General features: G+C 45.9%; 1 protein-coding gene across 1 annotated transcript in view; it reads right to left on the reverse strand.

Annotated features, from left to right (window-relative positions):
- Positions 1–26,072, reverse strand: part of LOC141100608 (protein CLN8-like) — a 115,977-nt gene extending 89,905 nt beyond the window's left edge. Inside the window, exon 1 of the mRNA XM_073589197.1 lies at positions 25,999–26,072. The gene's annotated coding sequence lies outside the window, so the exon portion shown is untranslated. The remainder of the gene's footprint in view (positions 1–25,998) is intronic.
- Positions 26,073–26,511: the final 439 nt, after the last annotated feature.

The following is a 26,511-nucleotide window of genomic DNA, read 5'->3' on the forward strand; positions in this document are numbered from 1 at the left end:
CACGTGAGACGATTTTTAACCAGCTTAAAAATCAAGGTTCCTAGTACCATATTGTCCCGGTAAACGGCAAGTGCGCTCCCAAGAACAGGACATTCTATGTGCACAAACATATTACCAGTCGCTGTGTGCACAGAGAAGTGCGTCCGCCTGTGTGAATAGGCCGTATAGGACACTGACTGACGTGTATATGGCTGGTCGGTGGTCGTGTACATGCTATAGCACAATGACAGTAAAGTCTCATTCAGATGTCCATTTCTCACGTACATGTTCTATCTGTGGTTTTCATTATTTCCTTTCCATTACAGTCTATGGTGCTGCTCACAGGCCCATATGTTTTTGCAGAGTGTGTCTCCCCAAATAAAAATCATTTTCGTTTTTTATCGCTGTCACAGACAAAATCACCTACACAAGTCTATGAACCTGTGCCAATCACGGACAGCACATGGACCGCACCAGAGCACCCTCTGCATTGATTAAAATTGTAATGTATAGGAGAAGCTTTTAATTAATTTATTTTTTTTATACGTGAAAATCACTAAAGTTTCAGTCTGGGGGCAAACACATCACCGGCCCATGTGTAGTGACTCATTAACCAGTTTACTGTTGCCTTGCCTTCCTTATAGAAACAGCAGAGATAACGTTTAAAAAACAAGACTGGACAGATTGCTTTCATGTTGGGATGCATGTATTTTGTGGCTGCAGAACCAAGGTAAGGGTATGTGCACACATCTTTTTCAGGCGGATTGCGGCAGGCACCCCCCCACCGGAAAAAGCACCGCAAACCTGCCGCTGAACATGAACTTAGTGCACAGCAATGTAAAACGACATTGCTGTTCCTGCTCCGTCTGTAAGGCCATGTGCACACAGTGTTTCAGGCTCTGCAGCAGATTTAGCTGCGTTGTACAGTACCATTGTTTTCAATGGTAAACTGAAAAACGCTGTGCACGTGCAATGGATTTTTCCGCACGGAGTAGCTGCGGGTTCAAATCTGCAGCATGCCAATTCTGTGCGGTTCTGCACCCATTGACTTCCATTGAGTCATGCAATTCCGCAGAAAAACCGCAGAGGGAAAAATATCTGCAGTTTTTGCTGCGGAATGGGGAATCCAAAATGCTGCAGAGGGAAGTGATGTCAGGCAGGAGGAAGAGGAAGTGAGTGGGTGGAGTGTAGTGTAGGGAAGAAGGAGTCGCCATCTTTTACCATCATGGAATGCTATCATCGCATGGGGATCGATGTGGGCCGTCTCATTGATTTGGTATGTATGCATGTATGTATATGTGTGCGTCAGTCTGTGTGCATCAGTCCCCCTGCGATGGTAGTCCCACAATTGTGCTCAGTCGCCGTATGGGACTGCTGCTCCCATCCGGCTATAGGATGGGAGTAGTCCCTGTGTCTGGTGACCAGAGCACAATTGTAAAGTAAAAAAAAAAAAAACACAAAACACATAAAACATACAATATACATACATGTGACATACAACATAGAATACAACATAGAATACATGCTTACCACAAGCAGCACATCTTGGTTCCCGAAGCCCTCGATCACCTAGGAAAAAAATAAAATAAAGCACAAAAATACTCCCTGTTCGCAGAAATCCAATAAACGAGTATCCCGCGGCGATCTCTTCTGTCCTCCGGCGATACAGTAGCAGGAGATGCTCCTGCACTGTATCGCAGATTTTCCCGGAGTTCTGCAGCTCCATGCACTCGCTTTACGGCACTAGAGCTGCGTGGGAACATTCCCACGCAGCAGTGCTGTAAAGCGAGAGTACCGGTGTCACTGAAGTCCGGTAAACTCTTGCGCAGTAACACACTGCAGGAGCTTAGCTCCTGTCAGTGTGTTTCTGCAGCCATGGAGAATGGTCACATCTCCCGATGTGACTGTTCTCCATGTCAGATCGTCATGGGACACTCAATTTTGGACTGCGTCGGACCAGGGAGTATATTATTGTTTTTTTTTTTTCTCTAGGAGAACATGGGCGTCGCACTGGATTACCCAAAAAATAATATTTTGGTCAAAAAGTATGTGTTTATTTCATAAAATTTTTTTTTTTATGTCTCGGTTTTATTTACACTTTTATTTTTAACATTAATAATGGATCGGTGTCTTATTGACGCCTCTCCATTATTAATTGGGCTTAATGTCACCTATCAGTCTATGGTGGCATTAACCCCTTTATTTCCCCATATCCCACCGCTACACGGGAGTGGGAAGAGAGGGGCTAAGTGCCAGAATTGGCGCATCTTATAGATGTGCCATTTCTGGGGCGGCTGCGGGCTGGTATTTGTAGCCTGCGTGGGGCCATATCCATGGCCCCTTCCTAGGCTATGAATATCAGCCCGCAGCTGTCTGCGTAGCCTTTCTGGCTATAAAATATAGGGGGACCCCACATCATTGATTTTTCAGGGGTCCCCCTATTTGTATAACCAGAAAGGCTATGCAGACAGCTGCGGGCTGATATTCATAGCCTAGGAAGGGGCCATGGATATGGCCCCACGCAGGCTACAAATACCTGCCCGCAGCCGCCCCAGAAATGGCACATCTATAAGATCACCTAGGAAGGGGCCATGGATATTATCCCTTTCCCAGGCTACAAATATTAAGCTGCAGCTGTCTGCTTAGCCTTTCTGGCTATAAAATATAGGGGGACCCCACATCATTTTTTTGGGGTCCTCGATTTTTTATTGCCAGAAAGGCTGCGCAGACAGCTGAGGGATGATATTCATCGCCTAGGAAGATACATGGCTATTAACCCCTTCCCAGGCAACAATTGTTGACCCCAGCCGTCGTTGGGATTAGGTTTGGGATCGGGATTAGGGTAGGGATTATGGTTGTGATTGTAATTAGGGTAGGTATCAGGGTAGGGATTAGGGTTGGGTGTTATGAGTGGGTCACTGAGGAGGAGAGCAGGCCCAGGCTAAGCCACAGAAAACCAGAGAGGTTGGTGTTATGATTGGGTCACCGAGGAAGAGAGCAAGCCCAAGCTAAGGCACAGAAAACCAGAGAGGTTGGTAACTAAGCAGATTGCAGACCCCTGATCCTATCCACACAACTAGCAGTAGCCATGGAGTGTGCCTATGATGATCCTAGATGCCTCGGCACAGCCGGAGAGCTAACTAAGCCTAAAGCAAGAAAGGGGAAATCTTAACTGCCCCAGAGCAGACCCCCAAAGGAATAGATAGCCCCCAAACATATATTGTCGGTGAGACAAGATGAAAACACAAACACAGGTAGGAAAATAGACTGAGCAAACGATGGGGCCCACACTGACTAGACAGGACAGGAAAGAGTCCAACACGTCTGATGCAAAAAATACTGAAGTCGCACGACTTCGCCCACTATATCAGCACTCTGGTATATTCTGAAAGCAGAGCAAAAAAGAGGCCAATCTAATAAGGGACAAAAACAAACTGGCACAAGCAGTAACATATGGATGGTGATTCAGCACAGCCCCAGCCGGAGCTGGCTGACCCACACAAAGCTGAAATTGACAAAACCTGATCAAATGTAAACAGAATAGCAAATGAACACTTAGCTGATCATGCAGGGACTGAGCTGGAAACTAAGACCTCAGGAGGCAGGAAGAAAATCACCAGCAGGGATAGAGGGAGTCGGCTGTCTTAAATCCCAGTCTTAACCCCCAGATCTCCAATTGTCGTCCTCATCAGGTGGCAAGCCTCTGTTAATCAGATCAGCTCCATTACCTCCAGTAACCACCAGAGGGAGCCCAGAAAGAGAACTCGCAACCCCTCTGTCAATTTGACCAGCTCCACTACCTTCAGTAGTAATCAGAGATAGGCCAGAAAGCGAATTCACAACAGTACCCCCCCTTGAGGAGGGGTCACCGAACCCTCATCCACGCCACCAGGCTGATCTGGATGGGCCCGGTGAAAAGCACGAGCCAATCTATCGGCATGAAGGTCAGAAGCAGAGACCCAAGAATTATCCTCCTGGCCATAACCCTTCCATTTGACCAAGTACTGGAGTCTCCGTCTAGCCAAACTTGAATCCAATATTTTCTCTACCTCATATTCCACATTGCCTTTAACCAATACAGGGTCAGGAGGCGCCGCCATAGGAACTACTGGCTCCACAAACCTCTTCAACAGAGATTTATGAAACACGCTATGGATCTTAAACGTAACTGAAAGATCCAATCAAAATCAAACAGGATTAAGGATCTCCAAAGTCTTATAAGGTCCAATGAATCTTGGCTTGAACTTTGGAGACGCAACCATCATAGAAATTTTCTTTGACGACAACCAAACCATATCACCCACTTTAAACCGGGGATCAATGGTCCTATGCCGGTTGGAAAACGGTTGGGCTTTTTCCTGAGAGAGGGACAACTTATCCACCACTTGGTCTCAAATCTGCTGCATTGTCTCTACCACAGTGTCCACACTTTGGCAGGTCAAAGATTCCACCTGCCCTGAAGAAAATCGAGGATGAAACCCAAAGTTACAGAAAAAGGGTGACATCAAAGTGGCAGAACTAGCTCTATTGCTTAGCGCGAATTCGGCCAAGGGCAAAAATGAGATCCAGTCATCCTGATCAGCAGATATAAAACATCTCAAATAGGACTCCAAAGTCTGGTTTGTTCTTTCAGTCTGCCCATTGGTCTGAGGATGAAATGCAGAGGAAAAAGATAACTGAATTCCCAGTTTGGAACAAAAAGCTCTCCAAAATCTGGAAACAAACTGGACTCCTCTGTCCGACACAATGTTCTCAGGAATCCTGTGCAACCGAACCACCTGTTGTAAAAACAAGGGCACCAACTCAGAAGAAGATGGCAACTTTGGGAGTGGTACAAGATGGATCATCTTAGAAAATCTATCACAAATCACCCAGATAACAGTCATTCTCTGAGAGACAGGAAGATCAGAAATAAAATCCATTGAGATATGGGTCCATGGCCTCATGGGCACTGGCAGGGGCATCAACAACCCACTAGAACGAGAACAGGGTTTGGACCGAGAATAAGTCGCACAGGACTGCACAAAATTCCTGACATCACGAGATAAGGCAGGCCACCAAAAAGACTGACTCACCAAATCTCTGGTACCAAAAATACCTGGATGACCAGCCAACGCGAAGCAATGAATTTCAGACATTACTCTCTTTCTCCACTGGTCAGGGACATACAATTTTCCAATAGGGCAACGATCAGGTTTGTCCAGAAATTCCTCCAGGGCACGTCTCAAATCGGCTGAGATGGTGGAAAGAGCTACACCCTCATTTAGAATGGTAGTAGGCTCGGTCATAATAAGAGAATCCGCAAAGAAACTCCTAGAAAGGGCGTCCGCCTTAACATTCTTAGTGCCCGGAAGAAAAGAGACCACAAAATTAAAATGCGTGAAAAACAAGGCCCACCTGGCCTGTCTAGGATTCAAGCATTTGGCTGATTCAAGATAAATCAAATTCTTGTGGTCTGTGAGGACCACAACTTGATGTCTAGCTCCCTCCAACCAATGTCTCCACTCTTCAAATGCCCATTTCATGGCCAACAATTCCCGATTCCCCACGTCATAGTTACATTCAGATGGGGAGAATTTTCGAGAAAAGAAGGCACAGGGATTCATTTTAGAAGTCACCGGATGTTTTTGGGACAAAATGGCTCCCGCACCTATCTCAGAAGCATCTACCTCCACCTGAAATGGAAGTGAGACATCAGGTTGCCATAGAACCGGAGCAGAAGTGAATCTCCGCTTAAGCTCCTGAAATGCCGAGACTGCCTCTGGAGACCAATTCACCACATCAGCGCCCTTTTTGGTCAAATCAGTCAGGGGTTTGACAATACCAGAAAAATTACTTATAAATTTACGGTAGAAATTAGCAAAACCCAAAACTTCTGGAGAGCCTTCAAAGAAGTGGGGTGAACCCAATCATAAATGGCCTGTACCTTGGCCGGGTCCATTTCAATAGCCGACGGGGACAAAATGAATCCCAAAAATGAGGGATTTGGATTAGGGATGGGATTATGGTTGTGATTAGGGTAGGGATTATGGTTGGGATTGGGGATGGGATTATGGTTGTGATTATGATTAGGGTAGGGATTAGGGTTGGGATTGTGATTAGGGTAGGGATTATGGTTGTGATTGGAATTAGAATAAGGCATAGGGTAGGGATTAGGGTTGGGATTGGGACTAGGGATGGGATTATGGTTGTGATTGTGATTAGGGTAGGGATTGGCATTATGGTTGTGATTAGGTTTGGGATTGGGATTAGGATTAGAGTTGGGATTAGGATTGGGATTCTTTTTTTGGTTGTTTGTGTTATGCTTTGGCCTGTGGTTATGTTATGGGTTATATTTATTTTTTTTTTACTGTTGTTGGATATAGTATCTAATGAGATTAATCAATACAATGTAGGTACATGATCTTGCACCCATATGGGACCCCTCAGACAAGGCATACAAGGACCATTATTACCGTGACCACTGCTGGACAAAAAACTTTTAAGGCAGCTCTATCCTGAATGGGATTCTTTCCCAATGCAACACAGTTGCAAATTGGTAATTATAATGTTCTTAAAACGTTTTCTATTATTTTGGAAAAATATGCTTAATTTTTTTTTATCTTAGCCAAAGATGTAAAACAAAAGGTGGAGGTCTGTGAGGGACAGACTCCACAAATTTGTGTCAAGCTGTGCCAAAAGTGGCTCCTCTCCCACCCGGAAAACCTTCCCAATTTATGAAGAGCTCCAATTTTTGATAACAGGCAGGACATTGCGGAGGTAAATAAATTTTATTAAAAAAAAATAAATGTATAATTACATCTATCCTCTATTTTTCAAGGTGGTATAGCACAATCGGCTGCGTATTGAATGCTGCAGCGTTCAATTTGTAGTGTTCATATAAAACAGCATAGTGGATGAGATGTGAATAAATCTCATCTCCACTATGCGTACAAACATTGGAGGTGGCAGACCTATGACCCCGGACATGTGGCACGTCTTTTGTCACCACAGCATGTCACTTGTCTTGTGTTTGCACTCTGTCTACGCAAGATAAGTAGCACAGTATATTGATATCATGCGTTGATTCTGCATGTCTTCCCTGCGTTATCACCATGTGTAAAAAATAAAAATTGGCAGCGCTTGTGGCTGAGCGTTCTTTGGCTGCCTCAAAAGTTTAACTCCTATGAAGCATGTAAACATACCCTAATTTTTTTGCTTGTTTTTCAAACAGCACTCAAGGGAACATTTTACCTCCGGCTGAGGATGAATCGGAAGAAGGATCAGGAACTTCAACTGTAGCTGGCGGGACATCTTCTCCAGCTCTTGAAGTTGCTTCTGCTGGTGCCCCATTGTCAGCAGATGCTGGCGAATTGGCGTCCACTGCTGCTGAAGATTCTGGTGCAGCAGAAGCGGTTGGTAGAAAAACTGCTGGTGTTCCGTTGTCAGGAGAGCCAACCAAAAAAAAAACCTGAAGATAAAACCATCAAAGCTGCAAATGAGACTCTAGCATTGATCAAAAATTCGACGACCGAAGATGAGTTCGATTTTTTTGCCTTGCAAATTACAAACAAGGCTCGCTCACTGACACCGGATCGCCAGTCCATTTTCACAAGTCTGGTGCAAATGTCACTGACAGCTCTGCTGGATCCGACTCCAATTTTGCTAATTTTTATGATGAAATTTTGATGGGTGTTTTCGGACTATTCCGTAAAAAAACCAAGCCCAATAACAAACCTGTGACGGACTCAGCTCCTGCTGAGCCCATTTTCCTTTTTAGAGTGGGCCCTCTGGGCCGTGGCACCCACCCACCTAGGGCGAGCTGACCTAGTGAGAACCCACCCCCTGTACAGGGAGTGTCAGGGGCAAGACCAAGGGGGTGTGCCACCACGGCAGCTGGACCAGACGGCCGGCTGAAGGAGACACTATTGAGTGTCTGACATCAGGACGGACAGGATACCAAAGATAAAGCGAAGTCACACAGTTTCTTCCTCAAACGTGGATTCACACTTTATTCAGGTGCAAGGCATAACAGGGAATCAGGTGCAGGGCACAAACAGTGAAACACAGCAGGATGCGTGCAAGGGCACGCCAAATGTTCCAGGCATAACACTTGCATGAAAACATACCAGGGTCCAGGACAGGATACGTGATAGGGATCACACAAGAGTTCCTAGAAGGGATGCATGCTAGGACACGCCAGGATCCAAGACGGGGTGCGATGGCATCGGACTCCGGACTACTGGCAACGACCGACAGGGTCCAGGCATCGGGCTGCGGACATCAGCTTCGGACATCAGGCCGCAGTCATCTGGTTCCGGACCTCTGGCAACGGTTGGCAGGTTACGGGAATCCGGCAGGCAAGCCAAGGTTCAAGGCAGGGTGCATGCGTAGAGACACGCCAGGGTTCAAGGCAGGGTGCGTGCGTAGAGACACGCCAGGGTTCAAGGCAGGGTGCGTGCGTAGAGACACGCCAGGGTTCAAGGCAGGGTGCGTGCGTAGAGACACGCCAGGGTTCAAGGCAGGGTGCGTGCGTAGAGACACGCCAGGGTTCAAGGCAGGGTGCGTGCGTAGAGACACGCCAAGGTACAAGACAGTGCATGTGTAGAGACATGCCAAGGCACAAGGCTCAAGACAGAGTGCGTGTGTAGAGACACGCCAAGGTCAGGGTTCCAGGACAGGGTTAGGGCCTGTGCGTGCAAGAGGGCACGACAGGGAACATGGCAAAGCCTGCGCGTACTTTTACAAAAGCACGGAGAGGTATGCCATGGGCAGGCGAGGGCCTGCGCGTGCTTTAGAGAGCACGCAGAGCACAGTGCGGAAACAGCGTGAAGCGCAAGGGAGCACAGAGGGCACTGGCTAGCTGATCGGGCTGCGGCACTGACAGATGGGCAAGACTCCAGCGAACCCGGCTGAGGCATGGCAGGCGACACAGCTGTCACTGACCGACGAGCACGGCTGAGGCACAAGCAGGCGGGCACGGCTAGGGCGGGCACGGCTGAGGCACAAACAGGAGGCTAGGAAGGCCAGGTGCATGCAAAGGGCACACGAAGAAACAGAGCAAGGAAGACAAGATGAGAAACAAGGCAGCGCTTAAACAGAGTACAGAACCAGGGACGGAAGCATAGGCAAAAACACGGGATCAGGTCAGAGCAAGAACAGAGCTAGCAGCGGAGCGTAGGCCGAAGCCCAGAGCCGGGCCAAGGGAGAACCTTGGGACTAGCCTAGAAACGTGCAAGAGAGCAAAATAGGAAAGAGTCTAGCAGCGGAGTGTAGGCGAAGCCCAGAGCCGGGCCAAGGCAGAGCCTTGGGACTAGACATGGAAAGGAGCATGAATGGAAAGAAAGGAGGGATGGTGCGTGTGCCAGGGAGCACTACAGAGCACCATAGGAGAGAGCGAGGCAGAGCAAGCAAAGACTGAGACCATAGGGAGGAAAAAGGCAGAGTATAGCGAAGGCAAGACATGGCAAAAACAGGCAAGGCAGAGAATAACAGAAGGACTACAAGTCCAAGCAGGACAAGGATGAACATGGCACAACGGACAAACATAAGACAAGGCACGGGACAAGAGACGGAATACGAGCACGGAGCGTGTGCAGAGACGCACGACAGAGCAGAGTGCAAGGGCACAGAATAGAGGGAGCGCCCCACAGACCAAGCAGCCATGCAGGGACACCACACAATACTCAGGCCCTGAGCATAGGAAGGGGCGGCCTGATATATGGCATAGCACCTCCTCTTCCAGGTCAGGACTAGGGGAGCCCTTCCGGGTTCAGATCCACAGGATAACAGAGCGTAGTCACATGATGGGAGTTCCAGACATGACGGGATGATTGCAGAATCAGTGCTGAAACCTAGACAGGTCACATGATCAGCGTTCCAGACCTGACTACATGATTGCAGAACCAGACAGTGCAGGATCCAGGCAGGAACACATGATCAGGGATTCTAGACATGACGAGATCACAGAAGACAGAGCAGAAACGCAGGCATCCTGCAGCTCAGACATGAGGTGAGTGTGCACACTGCTCTAGGGAACATGCAGGATAGCAGACAAGATATGTGCGTGCACAGCGCTCCAGGAGTTCTTGAGACAAAACAGGACATGGCGGACATGACAAAACCCAACATGACTACCAAACAAGTCGACCATACAGCAGTGAAATAATGGGACCCGCACCGAATGCAAGTTACCCTACGGATGCTTCAACACCCTATGGCTATTACCCGCAGTACCATAACTTGAATTATATTATTACTTTTGTGGTTGACCTTTTTGTTACGTTGGTCCCAAATGTTTCATATGTGCCTATCAGTTATACTTCAAATTGAAAAATGAATGACAATGTTTGTCATGAATAGTCTCTTGTTTCCATAATAATTTTTTTTTTCAAATTTACTTTGTGTTCTTTTTAAAAATTTTTTATCTGTTGCTGTGAAAAAAACGCTGACAATTCCGCAGAAAAAACGCACTAAAAAACAACAGCAAAACCGCAGCAAAACACCAGATAACAGTGATGACATTACATTTGTAAATAGCTTTAAACACTTTTTTTTCTTTTCAGTTTGCTTTTTTTGTGGGTTAGGCGGGGTGATCCTATGCCTCCGTCTACCTTTTTCTTAATATGACGCATCCTTTTAAAAATCCTCTGTTAGGACTGATAATCAAACCAGGGCCATTTCCCCTCCACAGAGATATAGACTTGAGTCCTAACAGAGGATTTTTCATAGGTTCCCATTGAGATGGAGACTAGTCTTAGTGAGGATTGGCATAGAATAGGGACCTGGAAAACGAGAAATGCCTTACCGTGGCTTCCAGGTAAACATAACTTGGCCATTTTATGCACTAAACTTTCTCAATTTTTCATACTTCTAATGCAGTAATGCAATTCATTATTCATTTTTCATGTTTGCATGGTTTGGCGCTACAGTGTGCCTTCTTTTTTGCTTGAATGTGCAGTAGCATTGGCAGCCCATCCACTTTGCTCTGCGGGTGGAGCAAGGCACATTATTGCGTATGCGGCAAAATATGTAATTCCAGCACCCGTGAAAGTGTGCCTGCGTGGGACGGCGATGCTACTGTGCAGGAGTAAGATTTTATTGTGCTATGTGGATGATAAGTCATCCATATTTATCAGAGACAAGGACGACATTTTGGAGCAGAAAGGAGGCACACAGCGAAGAGAAGATGCCGGACCATCCTCACTTAAATACAATGTGGAAGCAACTCAGATGTTTTGTTTGGGGGTAAACAGCGGGTCAGGAGACAATATACAGTACATGTTGGTGTAAGGCTATGTTTCCACACTGCATACTGGCAATGCTTTGGACGCACTGGATCCCCGCTCCGCCCAAAGCGCTGCCGACTTTTGTACCCACGGTGATTCCGCATGTATTCATTGAACACTTGCAGAATCGCCACATCCTATACATAGAACAGTGCTATTTATCCTGTGGAGACTGAGCGTCTCCGCAAGATAAATAGACATGCTGCGGTCTAGAAAAACGCGCCACATGTGCGTAATTTCGGGTGTGTCACCCGCATCCCTGCACGCGTAGTGGAGACAGGATTTCATAAAATCCCCTCCACTATGCTGTAACATCTGTACGCTGCAGATGTATGCAGCGTTCAACCCGCAGCTAATCCTGACCAAATACGCCATGTGCAAGTGTAGGGTCAATGGGCCGGGCTGGTCCCTCTGTATACCGCGCAGTGACGTACAGACACAAGATGGAGGCACGTTTCGGGTGCAACAGGTCCAAGTTTATTCTTTCACCGTCCACCTGACGGACCCACAACACACCACGATTCTCTTCACAGCTCTTGGGTTACAGAACACATTGAAACAGCTTACTTTCAACAGGGACGTATATATACGTACCATCCCTTTTCACTCTGACAGCTCCGTCACTGTGGCTGCAGTAGGCCTGTACACCAACAGTAATTTTACTGGTCATACGTCATTCCAAATACGGTGTCCCACACCCAGAGCCTCGTCTATACTGCGGTACTTCATGTCAGGACCACCCCCCTGACTTCCTTTCTCCTCAGTCCCCCTGGTTGGGTTTTCCTCACAGTGCACCAACTGTCACAGTCTTCTTGTCACTTGAGCTCCCACAGGGGACTGGAAACTTCTGGAACCCTCCTGTCAAATTTATAGCTTTCCCGGTTTCCTGTAACTCCGCCCCCATGACCAATGGTTTCTTAGCCCTAAGCTGATGTCAAGTCCTATGCTCACACTCCTCCCTGCCCTCTAATGTCAATTCCAGGTACTGCACGTCACCTACACTTTCCTAGCTGTTTTCCCTCCTGTCATAACACATCCTGCCTGCCAAGTGCAAACCCCTTTGAAACCTGACCAGTCAGTCCGTCCGTCAGGTCACCTTCCCTACACAATCATACCCTAATGCAGCACAGAGCTGATAAAGGTGGTTGCATTTGTTGAAAGACTCAAACACTGGTGATAAGTTCCCTTTAAAAATATAATTGTGTCCACAAATCTGCAACATAGAGCATAAATTGCAAGCTACAGACAAAGGGTGGGCAGCCTGGGGGGTCGTGATTCTGCAGCATTACAGTACATATATACACACTCACATACAGTACATATACAGACACATAAGGTGCGTATATATACATATAGCTATATACACACACACAGTACATATATATACATATACTCACACTACAGACACATGACTTGCACATATACACACTTCACACATTGAGGACACGCATATATACTCACTCCTTTCTGCCGGCAGCTGGATTTCTTCATGTGAAGTCACATCCTAGGAGCAAGGGATTTCAGCTCCATCACTAGTGGCTACACACAGGTCTGACCCTCCTGTCCTGCTCTCGGCCCTGCATCCTCCAGCACTGACCCAGCAATGGAGGGAACATTGCAGCTGCCATTGGAGGAGCTCACAGCACTGGCCCCGCCCACCTTGGTTTCTGTAGCCCCCCTGCTTGATTTCATTGGCTGGGGCTACAGACAGCAGTTGTGCTGGAGATGTGGATCTGGTGCGGCCTCCTAGAGAAGTATGTAAATTATCCCCGTCCACCATGAGCAGGAGCTGAGAGATGGTCCGGGAATAAATGCCTCCCTGCCCCCCTCCACCCTAAGCACTCTTCCTCCTGACTGCTGACCCACTGCTGCTGTTCACATGAAAAGAGCAGTTGAGGCCACGCCTCTTTCTCCTGCTCCTGAGCGACTCCTGTCCCATCACCACATCAATGGTGCTCCTGCAGAGGCAGCGGCCCACGGTAGGGGGCGGCCCCTCTGGCAAATGCCAGAACTGCCCGATGACCAATCCGGCCTTGGACCTGGGGAATCATATTACCAAGTCAAACAATTGTGGAATTGCACTTTTTTGCAATTTCACATGCACTCTGAATTTTCTTCTTGCTTCACATGATAAAATTATGTAATTCAAAACTATAACACATCCCGCAAAAAAAAAAACAAGCCCTCATACGACTCTAGGGCCGGAAAAAAAAAAAAGTCTCTTGAATGAAGGGGAGGAAAAATGAAAATAAAAAAAAAAAAAAAGGAAAATTGCAAAAGGGTGAAGGGCTTAGCACAAGTAACTATTTGATAGATTTCAGAGGTGGTTGGTGGTAACGCAGAAAACATTTAATGCAATATACAATAAAATAAAAATTCTTCCAATTCTTGATAACAGAGTATTTTTTTTTTAATAACGATTACCATGTTTTTTTTAATTGTAAGATGCACTTTCCCCTCTAAAATTCTGCTCCCGAGATCTCAATATGCGTATGCGGCTGACGGCCATATTCCCTGAAGTCTACCGGAGTGAAAAGGATGGGACGCGAGGGGACTCTGGACATTTTCTGAAAGCCCAGAGCCCACCACAACCTCACACCACTGAACACCCTCTTTTCTCAGCATGGGGCACACAGCATTGCCCACTCCTGCCACCACCACCAACTTCCTGCAGCAGCAACCCTGCCTCCTGGGACCCCATTCTCCTCCACGGGTAAGCTCCAGTAAAAGCAAACTATAAGATGCACCACCATATAATTAAAAAAAAATTGTTTCCATTTTTCCTTCCCAAAATTTGGGATGCGTCTTATGGTCAGGTTCATCTTATAATTCACAAAATAGGATATATTGCTAATTTACTTGTTTATACAGAAAATAACTGTTTGACTTCAGCTTCATTGCGTAGAGGTTAAGGATTGTATGGGTTGAATGAAAACACTTTCTTTTTCAAGTTGTTATTTTTAGCAATGAGCTGGTTCAGCTGATGGTTGATCAAATCAGCCTACTTCTATGCTCAGCATTTCATTTGGAGGCTCCCGAATTATTTACCTGGCAGGTCTTGATCTTGCAGGTGGCACCCTACTAGTAGTATAAAAACAGCAATAATCAGAGTTTGTTCAAATTATGTGCCTTTGTAAAAAAAAAAAACAAAACCCAGTAGTATTCTGTTGATGACAACCTGCACCTCTATCTCTTCCAGCACATTTTTTTGAGGACATGCAAAAATGTATCTAGGTTTTCTGACACTTGAGTCAAGAACTCAGTTTGGCGTACCCCCCCCCCCAAGGATATATGCAATTTGCACACTTAGGGCACATACCTATTTGCGAGAAAAAAAATGTCCGATTTCCGGACCGAAAAAACAGACAAGTGCTATGCGAGTGTCATGCAATTTCCGTGCGATTTTTCCACGGAACATCCGTATGATATGCGTATGCAATCCATATGCAATTGAATTTTAACATGAGTTTTTACATACAGCAGTTCTCTCCATGTTAAATCTCATGTTAAAATAGCATTGTAAAAAAAAACTGTACACATCGTTTTAGAACAAAAGAATCTTCAAAACATACATATACATATATAGTTAGCTACACAGATATAGTAAAAGCTGGCAGATGCCGTGTACAGTAAAGAATAGAATAGATTTTTTTCTCGCACCCATTGACTTGCATTGGCGAGTCTCATCCGAGATACGCAGCCTGCTGCGATTTTTTTTTCTCAGTCCGATTTCGGCTGAGAAAAAAACTCGCAAATGAGAAGTCACCTATTGAATAACATTGGTCCCCATTTTTTTAACGGATTGCACTTGTCCGTATTTCTCGCAAGTGAGTATGAGCTCTTATTCACATGCTGACTAACTGTTCTCCCTAATTCTCACAAAGTTCAGTGAGAGAAGCAGGAAGAGAAGCTCGTTTTCATGTGACCGTATGTTTGAAAATCACATATGAGTGAAGTGGCTACGTGATGTTTACTGGAACCAGCAAACAGAGCTGAATCCGGACAGTAAGTATATTACAATATGTTAGGATTGACATGCTACAGGGCTTTCATTTTATAATTAAAGGGTTTGTCCAGGTTTGAGATAAAAGTCTGCAGCTACTCTGTACCTGCAATCTTCTCAATTCTCACAGCACATGCACTGCACACTTTTAGGACTCTCTCTTGCTGGTGGCAAGAGTGGATGATCATGTCAGCACCAGTAGAGAGTTGTATACTTCTGGCCACATTCTCACTAGACGTGTCCATTCTCACTCAATTCTTTTTCATTGAGTGGGGTCACGAATATCTAGTCGGTACATAACTGCATATATGCAAATTGGTCGCACCAGAGAGTCCTGACAGCATGCAGTGAGCACTGTGAGAATTCAGAAGTCGGCAGTCACATAAAATGATTGCAGACTCATCACAAAATTGGACCACCCCTTTAACACTTCTAACAAACAAAAATACGAGAATTGGTCAGTATCACAAAAGTTTTTTTTACATCAAAGTACCTGATAGATGACGTTGCTGATTGTAGTTGTCCTCTTTCTTTTCTTCATCTTGTCCAGACTCCATGATGAGTTTTCACATTAACAGCTCTTCTCTGCAGATTCCCATCTTCTCCGGTCTTCTGTAGCACATCCCCACATGGAGCCCTTAAAGAGTGTCATTATAATGCTCCTGAATAAAAATATCTGCACTATGCTGAGCCCCTGAATAAATGCCCCTCACTATATTCCCTGCACAAAATATGACCCCACACTGTCCCTCATAGTATATGCCCTCTACATTGCCCTCGCCTTTCCATACTGTGCTCCCTCTTTACACTCTCCTCTCACATTGTGTCCCCCTTATATGGCCCAGTCTTTATACTGTGCCCCTCATCATACTCCCCCTTCTTGGCATACTGTCCCCTCAAGGCTGTGCCCTTACATTGTCCTTCTATGCTACCCCCCCCAGACTACTTGGTCTCTATTCTGTGCCTAATCACACTGTCTCCTCACATGTTTCCCCATTCCTCCCCATACTCTCCCCTCTCACATCCCCAAGCTCACCATAGTCTCCTCATATATTTATTCTCTCATTCTCCATACTGCCTCCTCATACATGCCCCCGACTACCCATACCGTGTGTCTGCACACATGCCAACACCCTGACTCCCCATAATGTGTCTGCATACATTTTTCCCCTTGCTACTCATACTGTGTTAGCACCCATACTCCCACTCACTATACTGTCTGCACTCATTCCCACTTGCTCCCCACACTGTGTCTGCATATATTCCCACATCACTCCCCATACTGCGTTTGCACCCATTCTGTGTCTGCCGCAATTCCCCACACTCACCATACTGTGTCTGCACCCATCCCCTCTCATACATTCCTGTCTCTCTCTTCACACTGTGTCCACATCCATACGTCCACTCATCATACTGTTTCCTCGTACATCCCTCCTCACTCCTCATACTGTGTATTCAAATTTATCCTGCTCCCCATATTGTGTCTTCACCTGTCCCTTTCATGCTCCCCAAACTTCTGTCCCCAAATCGTCCCCACCCTCCATTAGCCTAAATCTCCCACCACACTAAATTTCCCACCACCCCTTCCACGCACTATGACCAACGTTCTTCACGTTTCTGCGAGCCAGCGAGTGACGTCAGCAGAGTGATCACGTGGCCTGATCACGCTGCTGTCGTCGTCCTGACCTGGCGGTCAGAGCTTCAATTGTACAGAGAACAATTGATCACTGGGAGCCGATGCATGGCACCTTGTCTGAGCCTACTATCAGCTTAAGAGCCAGCTCATGGAACTTCCAACACCCAGGAGAGTACTTTTAAAGGGCCAGCGCATGCTGCTAAAAATGTCCCCAGTCAATAGCTGGGAGACTTCTGAAATTTAAGTCACCCCCTCCCATTTGGAGGTGCTTTAGCAAACTTCACTAGTCAGTTTATATCCTGCTTACCTAGTTGCCAGGTCTCCGTACTTGTGCTCTCCGAATCTGATCCTGTCCACCCCGTTTACCTGACCCTGTCTTCACCTGATCCTGTCTGTTCTGCTGTACCTATACCCGTACCCGACATGGCTGTGCCTAGTCCAGTTTCTGATCTGTCTGAACCAGGTCCTGTGCACATACACTTGTGATCATGTACCTCTGTGGCCATTCTGTAATCCTGTACTTGATTCCGCATATGTCTAGCTGCTATTTTGCTCTTGCTTTCTGAGGTAACATATTTCCTTACCCGTTTTATCACAGGTATGTGTGTTTTTGCCACATCACCAGTCCTGTGAGCTCATCACTGGCTTAATTTCTGATGAGCTCAGAGGGATGGGGAGACGCAGCAGAAACTTTACTGTGAAAAATCAAGCTGGGAAATCAGCAGCTGTGAGTCTCTGCTGTTTCGTCTGTAAACTCACTTATCACAAGTGACATGTTTTCTCCCTTGGCCAGGAGCTGTGGTATGTGTTAACCATACCCTGGAGTAGCTCTGTATGGTCAGACACAGCAAGTAACAGTGTAGAGCAGGGGTACATTTATAAGATTATCTCAGCACAGGAACCTTTTTTTAACACAAGCAATTTTGGAACTTATTATTCCAAGATCTATTGAGTAAATGTACTTTGTGGAATAACTACTTTAATACTAAACCATCTAGCAGAATTTGCAATTCCTGGTGTAATTCTTTGTAATAAAATCCATTATTGAAAATGTAAGATAATTTTGTGTCTATGTACAAACATTTTACATAGTTAAAGTGGGACAAAACCCTTGTCATACTGTTATATCGCAGTATGCAGTTCAAAGCGCAATGTGCAAAGTAATAGTGTGGGCACAGGGGCTAGCCTGCTGCATCACTGCATGACCACAGCATCTAAGTGGTTAGAAAGATAGTGAGGGCTGCCACTGTCTACCAATGTCCACACATGGGTGGGTTACCAATGTGTTGGTTAGGCCTTTGTGAGGGCCAAAGTTGTCAAAAGACAAAGCCTGATAATCTGCTTGTCAATTTTACACTGACAGGCATAATACACTGCTGTACAGTGTCTGGTGCACGCAGTAAAAATTACATAAAAACAATGCAGAATTGCGTTTCGTGACCCTACCATCCAAAAAAAGAAGCCTAATAAAAAGTTATAAAAATTATATTTACCTTAAAAATTCCCATATGTCAATGCAGAAATACAAATATTTTGACTTAACTATGAATTCAACACAGAAATGTATTTTCGAAACTGGTTTTTATTGTGCAAAAGTAGCAACCCATAAAAACATTATTTTTCAGACTAAATATCAATGGCAACACAAAATTTGGATAAAAAGTTTTTACAGCTTACAGTCCAAAGTCATGGGAGTGGCACTGCCAGATTCCTGACCACTTCCTTGATGATCAGGAAGAGAGTTCATAAAGTGGGAATAAGAGGTAATGGCTATAACCAGCCAACATCATTATTCTTCAGATTGTTTAGGTAAGGGCTATAAGAAAATGGGTAGTTGTAAAAAACAGAATCGAAAACCAGGATGCTGTTAGAATTGTGGATGGGGTAGAAGTATAAGGCATTTGTGGTTGCTGCAGCCAATAAACATATTTCTTTAAAAGGAATCTGTCAGCAGGTTTTTGCAACCTCATCTGAGAGCAGGCTGATGTAGGCAAAGAGAAACTGAATCCACTGATGTATCATTTAGATTACTGGGTGCAGCCATTCTGACACAATCAGAGCTTTTAGATTTAGAATGAAGCAGAGGTGAGGAAGCTATCCCCGCCCACATCACAGCTAACCCAGCCCACACCAGGCTCTGTATGTACAATACTGATAGACATTAAGGTGCCTATCACAGGAGGGGGCGTGTCTGACTAGCATGTACACACTACTGTGTTCCAGCAATGATAAGCTCCAGGTGCTAAAACAATCACTGCAAGCAAACGAAAGATCAGAGCTTCATAAGAGAGTCACTGGTGAAATCTGTGTATTAACCCTTACCTCATTTTCTTCAGCTTACATAGCAAAAACCTGCTGATAGATTTCCTTTAAAGGATAATTGTGTATTATGAGTCAAGGGAGTACCGCAAGCCTAACTACACTCCTGGTCATAAACAGAAATGAACACTCTTTCGACTCATTCTATGATGCATTAAATATCTTAGTATAAATGTTATGATTTATCTCTCCACCTTGCTTCAAACAAAAGAACCATAGAGTATTAGCATAACCATAGTGGTAAACCCAACATATGCAAAATAAAGTTAATACGTCTACATTAATCAAGTAAAATACAATTTGAAATAATATAACAATTTATACACGTCTGCATCTACCAAGCAAAACACAGGCATTACATACCTGGTAATGTGTTTTTTCATGAGACATGACGGCACCACGAGAGAGGGGATCCGGCCAACAAGGACAGTAAACCTTCAAGATAGAAGGGGCAGCTCCTCTCTCCGCATCAGTTGTTTTACAGAGCACGAGAGGAACTCCGCAGGTTAGTGTAAATATAAATACATCCTATACACAACTAAATTTCCAACACCAAAGGAGTGTATAATGCTAATAATGCACCCAACTAATGATGTGACCAATAGGGAGAGAATATAAGGGTGCCGTCATGTCTCATGAAAAAACATTACCAGGTATGTAAAACCTGTGTTTTTCCATTCTACATGACGGCACCACGAGAGTGTTACAGAGATTGTATTCTCTTTAGGGAGGGATCACTGCTTGTAACACTCTTCTCCCGAATGTGAGATCTGAGGTAGCAGATAGGTCTAATCTATAATGTTTGAAAAAGGTAGACGGAGAGGACCAAGTGGCCGCCTTACAGATTTGGTCGATGGAGGCGTCAGCTCTCTCCGCCCAGGACGTCGCCATGGCCCTCGTGGAGTGGGCTTTTAGGCCCTCTGGAACAGCCCTGCCTGCACTACTATACGCTAGCATGATGGCTTCTCTCACCCATCTAGCTATAGTCTGTTTAGAGGCTTTAAGGCCCTTTCGTGCCCCCTGGTATGAGACAAATAAGGCCCTCTGCTTTCTCAAGGGTTTTGTCACCTCTAAATACCGCGGGATACATCTCCTAACGTCTAGGCAATGAAGCCTCTCCTTCTGGTTACTAGGGTTAGGACAAAAGCATGGTAAGACTATCTCCTCACCCCTATGGAATTTTGAAACCACCTTGGGAAGGTATGCTGGATCTAGCTTTAACATAACTCTATCGTCCATGACCTGAGTGTATGGAGGGTCTGCGTGTAAGTCCCCAACCCTACGGGCCGATGTGAGTGCCACTAATAAGGCTGTCTTTAAAGTTAACACTTTATCTGACGTTGTGTTTAGCGGTTCAAACGGACTTTCTGTCAGAGATGATAGGACTAAATTTAGATCCCAAGGAGGAGGAGTAGGGGATGGGACAGAGTCAGCTCTAGTACAGGCCCAGATAAACCTGGCCACCCATATATTGTTTGCCAGGTCGCAGTTGAATAAGGCTGCCAGGGCTGAGACATGTACCTTGAGGGTGCTGACAGCTAACCCCAACTCTAAACCTTTCTGTAGAAATTCCAGTACTGCCCCTATCGGTACTTCTCCCTCCCGTATTGGGCCTGAGGTAGATAAAAATTTTCTCCATATCCTTCCATAAATTTTTGTAGTCACTGGTTTTCTGCTACTGAGTAAGGTGGATATTAACCCCACTGAGAAACCTTTTTTCTCCAACAGTGACCTTTCAAATTCCAGGCTCTCAAGTGCAGCCCGGACTTCGGAGGGTGACTGAAGGGACCCTGTGTTAGAAGGTCGTGGTCCTCTGGGAGCACCCATGGGTCCGTCACCGACATCACTCTCAGCCAGTAGAACCATAGTCTTTTCGGCCGAAAGGGAGCTATCATAATTACTCTGGCTTGGTCCTCCCTGATCTTCCTCAGAACTGCTGGAATGAGGCATATTGGAAGGAAGGCGTACAGGAGACGTGATGTCCACTCTATCCTGAAGGCGCCTACTGCCAATGGCCTGTCTGCTGGACTTAGGGAGCAGAATTTTTGAACGTTCCTGTTGGTTTTTGAGGCAAAGAGATCTATGATGGGTTTCCCCCACATATGCACAATCCGTTGAAAAATGGACTCTTTTAGGCACCATTCTCCTTGCCTCAAGTGATTCCTGCTTAGAAAGTCTGCCTTCAGATGACTTGTGAAGACTCGGGGGGGGGGGGGGGGGGGGGGCTATTGCTATGCCAAAGGGCAGAGCCCTGTATTGAAAGTGAGGCCACCGAGACCTTAACTGGACCGCCAATCAGATATTTACGGTCTTATTGCCGGATCGGGACATGATAGTAAGCATCCCTGAGGTCCAGGACTGCCATGTAGCACCGAGGAAAGAGGAGTTTCACCGCTGACCTTATCGTTTCCATCTTGAATGATGGGACTATCAGATATTTGTTGAGACCTTTCAAATTTATAATCGTCCTCCAGGAAGTGTCTGTTTTTTTTTTTTTATGAGAAATAGCGGGGAGTTAAAACCTTCCTTCTTTTCCTTTTCCGGAATTTCTTCCAGGACATGTTTGTCTAGAAGTGATAATATTTCCCCTTCCAGACTTTCTTGTTTTTCTTGAGATGACTGCACTGGAGTCTGCATGTATCTTCGTGGCGGCCAGTGGTGGAACCTTAATTCCAGACCTGACCCTACAATTTGCCGGATCCAGGTGCTGGATGAGATCCTCTCCCAGGCTGGGAGGAAGTGAGAGAGCCTTCCCCCCCACCTGAGAAGGACCGTCACTGGGAGGGTTTTTTGGCGTCTTTGGAGGGCTTGCCGAAATAGAAGTCTCTCTCACCTCTGGATCGCTTGTCAGATTTGTTTCTGTCTCGATCCCTATACTGCTGTCTTCTGAATTTTCGGCCCTTCTGAAAGGAGCGCCGAAAGGCCTGAAATGGCTGTTTTGGGAAATTCTTCTTTTTGTCGCCGGCTTTCTCCAATACGTCATCCAATGCCGGTCCAAACAGGAAATTTCCCTCACATGGCAGAGAGCAGGGTTTCATCTTTGCCTGTGTATCCCCCGGCCAGCATTTGAGCCATACTGCACGGCGTCCCACATTGGTTAAGGCTGCCGATTTTGCTGCTAGCCTAGCTGAATTTGCTGAAGCCTCAGCGAGAAAGACTGCCGCTGCTCTGATGGCCGGTATTGCTTCCAGAATAGACTCCCTGGGGACTCCTTGCTCTAGCTGATCCTCCAGGATGCCAACCCAAATTTTTAGGGACCTGGCCACACAAGTGGCCACGATGGCGGGCCTTAGTGCCCCAGCCGCGGCCTCCCAGGCTGTTTTAAGACAATTGTCTGTCTTTCGGTCCAGAGGTTCTTTTAGAGAACCTAAATCCTCAAAGGGTAGAAAGGATTTCCTGGCGACTTTTGATATCGCTACGTCAATTTTTGGAGCTCTATCCCAGGAATAGGATGCCTCTTCCTCAAAGGGCTACCTCCTTTTTAGGGAATTGATTATATGGGACTTCTCTGGTTTTTCCCATTCCCGTTTTATGAGTCCTTCCAGCTGTTCGTTAATAGGGAAGGCTCTACGTTTTTTCTTTTGCAGTCCACTAAACATGAGTTTCTGAGCTGTCTTTTTGCTCGCTCATCTACCAGCCCCATGGTAGACCGGATTGCCTTTATAAGCTTATCTATAGCTTCTACTGGGAATGCGTCTTCCTCGTCAGAACTACTATCCGAATAGCGGGTTTTATCTGAGTCCTCCTCTGACCCTGAGGAGTCCTCCTGAGAGACTACTGAGGGGCTTGATCTATCTCTTGCTTTGTTATCCGTATCCGCTGATTGTAACGCCCTTACTGACTTACAGACCTCCGATTGAATTAGGGATCTCAGGTTGTCGGAGAAGGAGGGTGTCTCTTCTGCTACTGTTTTGTTAATACAGTCCTGGCACAAACTTTTACTCCAGGATACTTCTAAGGGGCTATTGCATAGGGACATTCCTTATTCTTGGATTTTGACCTACTCTTCTTAGGGACTTCCTACACGTCACCCCGCCAATATATGCAAAAAGAGGGTGATAGAGGAGACAAGAGAGAGAAAGAGAACAGACATTAGCGTACTGGACTTTCTCGAAGTTCACTCACTACTTGGACGCTTCACAGAACGGGTACCTGGAGGCTGACTGGTCTTCTCACTGTCTCCCAAAAGAGACCAAGGACCCCTCCTTTTTGGGGTGACGATCCGCCCGTGCGCTGCCCGAGCGGCTCCCACTGCGGCTGTGGCATGTCTGGATATTCTCCTCTGAGCGCGACCGCCTCTCCTTCGCCTCCTGGCGTGGTTGCAAGTGCTCTGGTGAAGGGCTCTCCATCCTACAAACTGCTTAACTGCTGTTTTGTGATGAGAGCAGTCACATCCAACCCAATAATGGTGTGGTGACGCCTGCCAGCACTTCCTGTTGCCTTTAAAGAGCAGCATTCTCTCCTCTTTTTTTTTCCTAATTAATTGGAACACCTGGTTGATCTTGCACCTGCCGGCCGCTTGCGCTTCCTGGTTATACCCCCACGCATGCGCACTACAGCTGGCTTATGCGCGCATCCGGCACTTCCGGTGCGCACTCTCCTCTTGTGCCTGCGCCCCATTCGGGTGTATGTGTCCCGATAATGAATGTACGCGGGCACCCGGTGACCACTTCCGGTGCGCGCCCCGTCATGTGGCCAAGTCGCTTGTTCCTGTGCGCCCTCTCCCTGCTGCTGCCTCCCGAGTGTCGCGCTCTACTTCCGGGTCGCCCACATCTACTTACGGTACGTTAGGTGGGCGTACCCGGGGCCTACTCACACGTCCGGGCCTCAAACTTGATTCCAGGGCTCACATCCAGTGGGGTCTGGTGTCTGGCCTCAACAGGGAGGGTACACAGATGTAGCCTCCAAGGATCTTTACTTCTGCCCGGGCACCGATGTGCCCCACGGGCTGCATAGCCACTGTATGTCTACAGGGAGGGAGCACGGAAAGTGGCCTCCGTGGACTTCTATGGGGTATGTTGACATCTGGGAAGGTACACCGCATGTGGTCTCCGAGGCATCCAACTTCACCCTGGCAATTTGCCTCAAAGGCTGTGGCCATGCACTCGCTCACGGGGGGCATAGGAATATATGGCGCCCGAGACGACAACCGGTACCTTGTGACAGGTGTAGCAGACCCGTGCCTGCCATTAATCACCCGACCCAGGCATCCTCTTCTTTCTTGAAGAGGTTTTCATCTAGAGGGTTCCCCATCGAGGACAGGAAATCAACTGATGCGGAGCGCCGTCGCCCCTTTTATCTTGAAGGTTTCCTGTCCTTGTTGGGCGGATCCCCTCTCTCGTGGTGCCGTCATGTAGAATGGAAAAATACAAGTTGAGATTATGTAACAATTTACACACATCTGCATCTACCAAGCAAAATACAAGTTGACATTATGTAACATATAAATCAATATTATTGAATATACTTGCCCCTATGTTTGACCTCTATCATGTCTGGGGAAGAAATTCGACATGATAATGCTAGTGTGCATTGTACGTCAGTTCCTAGATGACCAACTGATGGAGTAATGTTGGTCTTTCCATCTCAGCATCCAGGGTCAGCAGACTAGTTTACAAGAGGGAGTATTATAATTGTGAAACTGCTGAACCAAAAGCAGCAGGTAATGTGGCACATGTGAATGTGTACATGTGTGTAGTTTTAGCATGCTTAAGTTGATGTGTAACAAGCCTGAATAATAAAAATGTATGAATGCAGGTGCAGTACCCTGTTTTCAGTAACATACCGAGCCCTGCTATATACTGTAGTGGCTTCACTGAAAAAGGGCAAGACCTGGTGTGGAAAAAACGTCCACCATAAAAGTTCCCAAATTGTGGGGTAAAATCTTGGTGTAAAGTGAGTTATTAAACAGCACAAACTTCTTTGAAAAATTGGGTACATTTTAAGACTATACAGTCTTTTGCTCCAGTATTTTGAGGTCATTTAGAGATGAGCAGATTGCTTTGCACAGTAACGGTCCATGATCCAGGTCAGTGCTCTCTGGCCGGAGACATGAGCGGCGCAAACTTTCTGACCTTCTAGGATCCCAAACTTGGCTTTTGATTTGCTTTGCTGGCATCTAGCCACCAGGGCACCGTGCAGATTATAGATAATGAGGATGACAAATTAAATGTCGCGTTGAGGAACCCAGGTCAGGAAATTTGGGAAGCTCCTGTCTATGGCTAGGGAGAAATTATCTGGACCATGAATTGGGGTTGCATGAAGCTATACTCTCATCCGTAGTGCTAATATGTAGCAAAATTTTTCACAAATTTGTATTCCAGCAAAAAAATTGTAACTTTGACACTTTCGATGTATGGGTGGGAAGATGGGCTTGGTTAGCTTTGCTAATAGGTCTTATTCATGTTTTAAAAGCTACAATTCTCACTCCAGTAGGGTAAGTGGAGTAAAAATTGGATAAACCGTTCCAGACCGAATTGGTTAAATTTAAATATGCGGAAAACTTTGATAAATTTGTAGAACAGAAAAGAACTGTTCTATCATGATCTTTCCACAAAGCAAGAAAAGGGACCAAACCAATGTGCTATTCATTTTTCTTTATGATAATTTTGCCATTTCCTTCGCTTAATGATTTTGTGGTTGGACGAACAGGAGTCTGAAGTTGTTTGGTCTTTATATAGGTCCAATAAGGGGTCAGTATAAACGTAAGTAAAATCAGCCCAAAGAAGAAGAAAGATACATACAAAACTGTGGTGGATTTCACCAGACGATCATAGTTGTTAAGAGATACCCACCACAAGTGATAGGTAAGGAACATGCGGCAATGGAACAAGTGAACCACAATCCACTGATTCGCCTTCCAAATAAATGTTTGTGACCAGCCAGCCTAGAAGAAAAAAAAAAACTGCATAAAAATTATCCTGATAGAGTTAAACATCTATATAGTGACTGCTGTCCTGAAACTACAATTTGTGGCAACAAATCAGTAGTTAACTCATACAGTAAATACCATATTTTTCGGGGTCTAAGATGCACCCAGGTTTTAGAGATGGAAAATAGGGAAAAAAATATTTGAAGCAAAAAATGTGATAAAACATTTAATAACATAAATAACATACTATTATATATAATAACACCCCATATAATAGTATGTTATTATGTTGGAAGCTACGGGTAGAAGATGGTGCTGCGGGACCAGTGTGGTGTCTGTAAAGTACCCGGCGGACACGAACGTCAGTATAGGGGGAGACACGGGCATGACGCTGGAAGGCAGTAAGTGACCAGGGGAAAGGAAGGGGGGTGGGGGG

The sequence above is a fragment of the Dendrobates tinctorius genome, unplaced genomic scaffold (assembly GCF_039654945.1).
Source record: "Dendrobates tinctorius isolate UK_male_01 unplaced genomic scaffold, ASM3965494v1 ptg000107l, whole genome shotgun sequence".
Classification (NCBI taxonomy): domain Eukaryota; kingdom Metazoa; phylum Chordata; class Amphibia; order Anura; family Dendrobatidae; genus Dendrobates; species Dendrobates tinctorius.